Source organism: Helianthus annuus, chromosome 5 (genome assembly GCF_002127325.2).
Source record: "Helianthus annuus cultivar XRQ/B chromosome 5, HanXRQr2.0-SUNRISE, whole genome shotgun sequence".
NCBI lineage: Eukaryota > Viridiplantae > Streptophyta > Magnoliopsida > Asterales > Asteraceae > Helianthus > Helianthus annuus.
This window is the reverse complement of record NC_035437.2, coordinates 152,525,082-152,531,081: the sequence shown is the minus strand read 5'-3', so window position 1 is coordinate 152,531,081 and position 6,000 is coordinate 152,525,082.

Here is a 6,000-nt window from a genome sequence, read left to right as displayed (position 1 = left end):
ATAGAAGTAAAATGGAAAGATCATGGTTCTTACCACTAGCTCAAGGCTAGGGATGATCAAGTGTAGAAATGAAGTGGATAAAAGCAAATAGATGAAGGTCCTTCAACTTCCGAAAGCTCCAAGCTTCCTAACTATGCTTCTTACACCTTAATAACACTAGAGGATGGTTGGAACTTGAATGAAAAATGATGGGTGTGTGGGTGTGTTCTTGACCGTAAGTAGAAGGAAGGAGGAAGAAGAAGAAGAAAAGTGTTGGTGATTTGTGAAAATTATGAAGGTTATGGACTTAGGGAGTTACTTATAATCCTCCACCATTTTATAAACCATTGTGTAATATGTCTTGTAGTAGGAGACAAGATCTATATTATATTGAAATAAAATCTATTAAATAGGCCATGTGTTGGCCATAGACTAGGTTTAACTAAACTAGTTAGTTACTAGTTAAATTTTAAGTATGTAGTTAAGATCTAGTTACTAGATATTTATATGGGGTGTTATGATGTTCGGGGACCATAACTAGCTTGGTAATGATGAAACAATTCTTCTAGTGAAAATTTGGTGTTTCGGGTAGTGTCCGGTTGTTCGGTTAGATAGCGTTCCGTTAAAGTGTTAAGTTATACCGTATAGTGTCTTTTATGTAACTTTTTGTGACACTTTCAATTCCCGGCACTTAGGAAAGCATACAAGACCATTTTGCCATTTTTTTGCAAGTGACTAGCATATTTAAATGCTTAATTTTGTTAATAGATGCAGAATTTTGCATTTTAAGTGGGTTTTAGGCACTTTCCGGCACCTAAACTATCACCTAGTGACGCAGTTTTATGGTCCTTACTTCCCTACACTCCATACTAGTGTAGTATCCTGTCTCTGGCTCATACTGGCCTCAAAAACATTGTTTGTCTATGTGCTGGCATTGTCAGCATGTTTCTGAATTATCCGCTCACTGTGCTAACTGTGCTTTGTGCATCAAGTTTGTCACTAAGATTTGTGTGCAATAAATGGAGTGACAGTATGAAATGTGATGCATATGTATGTATGATACAAAAATCATAGAGCAGTTTAATCATCAGTTGGAATTTAGCACAGTCATTAAGCACAAATACATATTAATTAAACGTACGGATGCATGCAAATTTGACAGTTGTCACATTCTCCCCCCGTTAAGAAAATTTCGTCCTCGAAATTTCTACTACCTTAACTCCTTATGGTTACGTCACACGCGTATATGAATAATACCGAGGTAGATAATCACCAAACCGAATCAAACCTTACTCACATCAGGTGAGTCCAAGAATATATAACAACCCGAACCCTTTGGTTAAAAGGTATGTGCTTTTAGCATTAGATGTCAAAGGTACAAGACGTATTTGACGTATAGGCTAGTGTAATCCAGCTAGCAGGGGTTCCACAAAAGAGGAGTTTTGACTAATAAGTTTCTCATTCTCAAACGATCGATCGGAATATGCAAACGAGCTTTCGCAAACCATAGCATCCGCTATATGAATTCAAAATCAACAACTCAGATGTAATAGTAAAATGATCTGTCAACTCCCGAGTAAATGGATGGTAAGGTTTAGTGTGTTGACATTCTTAAATTTTGAAAGTACACCGAATGAAATACAAGCGAATCTGGTGTATCAATTTTTTAATCCGTAGTTGCATCAGGAATGTTTAAATGACAAGCCAATCAAAAGTATGTGTGGTTTGAGTGAAACAGTTGACCCTGGCTAGCACAAGCTACGAATTCACACCGACACCACAAGGTGTCATAATTGACATAATGCAATAATAGTGGTAATTGAACAAGTTCACCATGTTTGAAATCAAATGAAAGTGCACTGAAACAATCTGATGATTTGATTTACACAATGTCATAACGTTTTCAACTGAGTACTGAACATGAAAGAACCACTGTTTCCAATGAAAGAGCAATAATTACTGTGAGAGACCTTCGATCAATAATGAAAGAATAGTTAAGAGGTACATTGTGATATGAAATGAATCGATGTACCATTGCCTTAACACACAACTGTGTTGAGACTGCTTTGGTTGTGATAAGCAAAACAGATTCAGAGCAAATAAATAAACATTTGAATCCGTGTATGAGGTGCATAAACAACTTAGCGCAAGCTTCAGTTTTGTGAAAGTATCACTGTAAGGTATCGGAACCGAAAAACGATTTAGTGGAGTCGTAGATCAACCAAGTCCACTACGACTTGAAACACAAGAACTTTTGTAAAAATATTTGAATATGATGTTCCCAATACATCATATGACGTTTTAAATTGAATATGCGAAATGGATAAGTTCAAGCAATTGAACTTGGTAACCTAACAATAAACGTATGTATCAACAAGGGTATCTCAGCATGGTTACGAAGATAAACCATGAATGTATCTTGAAAGAAATGAAGTCTCAAGAAAGTGTGTTGACTTGGTAACAAAAGAGCCAACAATTACAATAAAGCAGGTCATTCGAATTACAAATCTGTAACTAAATTTAGCAAAATAATTTTGAATTTCAATGAAGCATTTGTTTGAATTGAAACCACATGCGTAGCAAATGGTGCATGTGTGTCATAAAAGTTTCCGAGTCCTGATGCAACTACCATCAGGGGAGTAGAGGTGCAAACATCTACTCGCTAGAAGCAAAAGTGATGATCTCAACAAAAGAAATTTAAGTACTTTCTGTTTGGCTGACTGAAATAGCATATATGTCAGGTTAATGGTGTTTGATTGAGTCAACAGACGTGGTTCCTAAGTGACAACCTTTACGAGTTTGGACCTGGGTTCCCAAGACCCTAAGTACATGTTTTCTAGATTCTCAGAGTTTCGTATTCTGTGTAAAATTGTTCTGTGCATCGTGTAGGAAACACCATTTGGTGCATGTCTAAAACAAGTTATTGTCCCACAATTCCTCGGTATACCTTCTTCCTGAATTCGCATATAATGACACTCAATCATTAATCAGTCTTAAAACAGTAGTTGGATCCCCACAGTTGGTTAAATAAGTAATTCGTTAATCCTTAGCATGTGTCATCGACCCTTGTTGGTTAGCTCGTTCGGCTCCTGGTAGTTTGATGTTCGTACGAAAGCTACCGTCCTTCTTCTTGACGAGCAAAGCTGAGGTTACCCAAAGCGGGGAAACTTGGTCTGTTATCTTCCTTCTCTATCAACTACTGAAGCTACACTATCAATCCTTGCATCTCTGAAGGTGTATGTCATTAAGGTGCATTAACAGTAGGCGCGGCGCCCGAAATCAAATCGATGCAAAATTTGGCTTGTTGTTAAGGAAATAATTCTGGCAAATCTTCGGGGAAGACTTCAGGATATTCCCTTACCACAGGGATATCTTCGAGTTTTGGTTCTTCGGCTCCCTTGTCCACGACATGAGCCAAGAAAACATCACATCCTATGTGCGAAAAACTTCCGTATCTTCAATGACTGATAGTCCGTAGGGGCGTTCCCTGCTCCATGAATCACGATCGATTCTTCATTTTCCATTGGAGTGCGGGTAATAACCTCCTTTTGATTGCCCGACAACCAATCCATCCCAATTACCACGTCGAAGCTTCCCTTCAGCTAGTTCTACCGAATACTGGATATCTATCTTGCTTACTATTAGGACAAGTATATTCTGAAGCTAAAATTTGACAACAATATCAAATAGCACAGGCGCATAACATTGACTACTATGAGGCGTACCGATAGCCATGTTTGGATCCTGGCGTGCTTCCCTAGCTCTGATGTTAGACATTCTTCCCATGATTTTGTTTAATCTCCCTTGGGCAATCTTTCCTAAAGTACCCCATCTCACCGCAATTATAACATCCCTTACCTTTCTTTCCACGTTTCGTCTCATGCCAACACGTTTCCCTGTTGTGCCCCACTTTGCCACAATTGTCACACTTTCCATTTTTACATCGCCCGGTATGATGTCGTCGATACTTGTCGCATTGAGGTAGTTTACCCATGTACTCTTTTCCCTTTTTGGCCTTGTTGTTGCTATTCGTCTGAGTACCCTGCTTGAAGTTTGCGAACTTTCTCTTGTTATCTCCAGATGACTCTACATGAGTCTCCTTTTTCTCCTCAGATGTTGAAAATTTGTTCAACCTGATCGCCTCTTCAGTCAAGGTTACACTTAAATCAATGGCCTCAGCGATCGTTGCAGGCTTTGATGTCGCCACCATACTCATGATTTGGGGTGCCAATCCCCAAATAAAACGCTCAATCTTTTTAAATCCTGGTTCTACCATGTAGGGGACAATACGCGATAGAACATGGAATTTCTCCACGTATTCAGCTATTTTTGGTCCTTCCATTTTCAACTTCCAGAACTCAGTTTCCATCTTCTGGCTTTCTGTTCTTGAATAGTACTTCTTGTGCATCAGTTCTTTCAGTTGATCCCATGTCAAAGCACACGCAACAGCCTCGCCCATCGTCTGAACCTGGAGTTTCCACCATGACAGAGCCCCATCTTGGAATAGTCCAAAAATGTACGTGACCTAATGCTCTGGGGCACATTTGCTCACACGCAAAATAGAATCCGTCTTCTCAACCCAGCACACGAAGGCTACGGCACCCCCAGTGCCATTGAAATGCAGGGGCTGGCAGCCCAAAAACTGCTTGTAGGTGTAGCCTGCGATATAAGCAACATTATTCGTGTAAGGTAATAGCAAAGCACTTATGGAAATGTCTAAATGTTTCGTAATGTGTCTTAAGGGACTAAACATTACCGTTGGGTGGGTTGTTTCCTGAGGTACCTCCACTGCGCTCGGAGCGAAGGGCCTCGTACTGTGCGATGACCTGTAGGATGCGTTCTCGAAATTCCGCCTCTGTCGTCGGCAGAGGGTTGTTGGTATCGGTGTTCCCTTGAGTCGACATCTGCCTAGAAGAAGATTGGTTAGGTCAGGTCTTATTAAAGACGTGAGCACAAAGCATCCACTTAACGAATGAGACCTCAGGGGTGTATTACATATATGAATATACGCAGTTGTTATAACAATCAATCACATATCGTCACCATTATAGCACAACTTGTAGATAGGAACTCAGTAAGTAAGCATGTAGCATTAGTCATTACACAAATACGCATGTCAACAACGTGTTTAGTGAGAATCATAGCGATTGAGCTTTCATTATTTACCAACCAAAATCACACTGTCTACGAAGTGCAACACATCACAAGGGACACAGGGTCACCCTACCCTTGCCCAACAAATCTGTCAGTGTATTAATATTACGTGGTCAAAACTAGTCTTTAAAAAGTCTCCGCAATCTCAGCTCATTTGTAGTGTCTTTACCCAAGAGTAATGCAATCCGCTTAAATCCAGGAACCAACTATACCGGTGACTGAGGTGGAGTAGGAAAGAAAAGTAAACTGCTAGCATGCGTAAACTCCTCCTCGAGCTTGTATATACGTCAAAGTAGTTAACTGATCTTTCGCTCGATAGTAAAGAAACGAGCATCAAAAACCTGGGAAAGGTGTTATAGCAGCAGGTGAGAGCGCAAAAGAAGTCTTTGATAATTGTGGAGGATTAAAGTATACGGCAATAAATAGGGTGGAGGTTGTGGTGTCAGCTCAAGCTCCAAAACCTTGCGACTCATATCCTCAAATTGTAGCTGATGTGCCAGGAGCAATTCATCCCGTGTGTAGCCTCCATAATGTGAGGGATGGCAAGGGTCTAAAGTCAGCATAGTGTATTGTAGGAACCATCGGAATGGCTCGTCCAGCGTTGTAAAGGTGAATGTAGCAAACGGTGCGGCCTGTGAGGTCAAAGGAAATGCTGCTGTAGAAAAAGGATCGTTATGCGGGTGCTGACCTGGAGTTCCGTTCCGGGGTGCGGGTATGTCTTGAAAGAAAGCAATAGGCATGTCGGTGCAGTGGACGTCGGTCTTCATATGAGCAACATCAGCGGGTGCAGGTGCAGCAGAAATGTTTCAACTAAAGGAGAATCAATAGGTGCAGGTACTGGGCCTGGTACAAGGAGTGCAATGTATG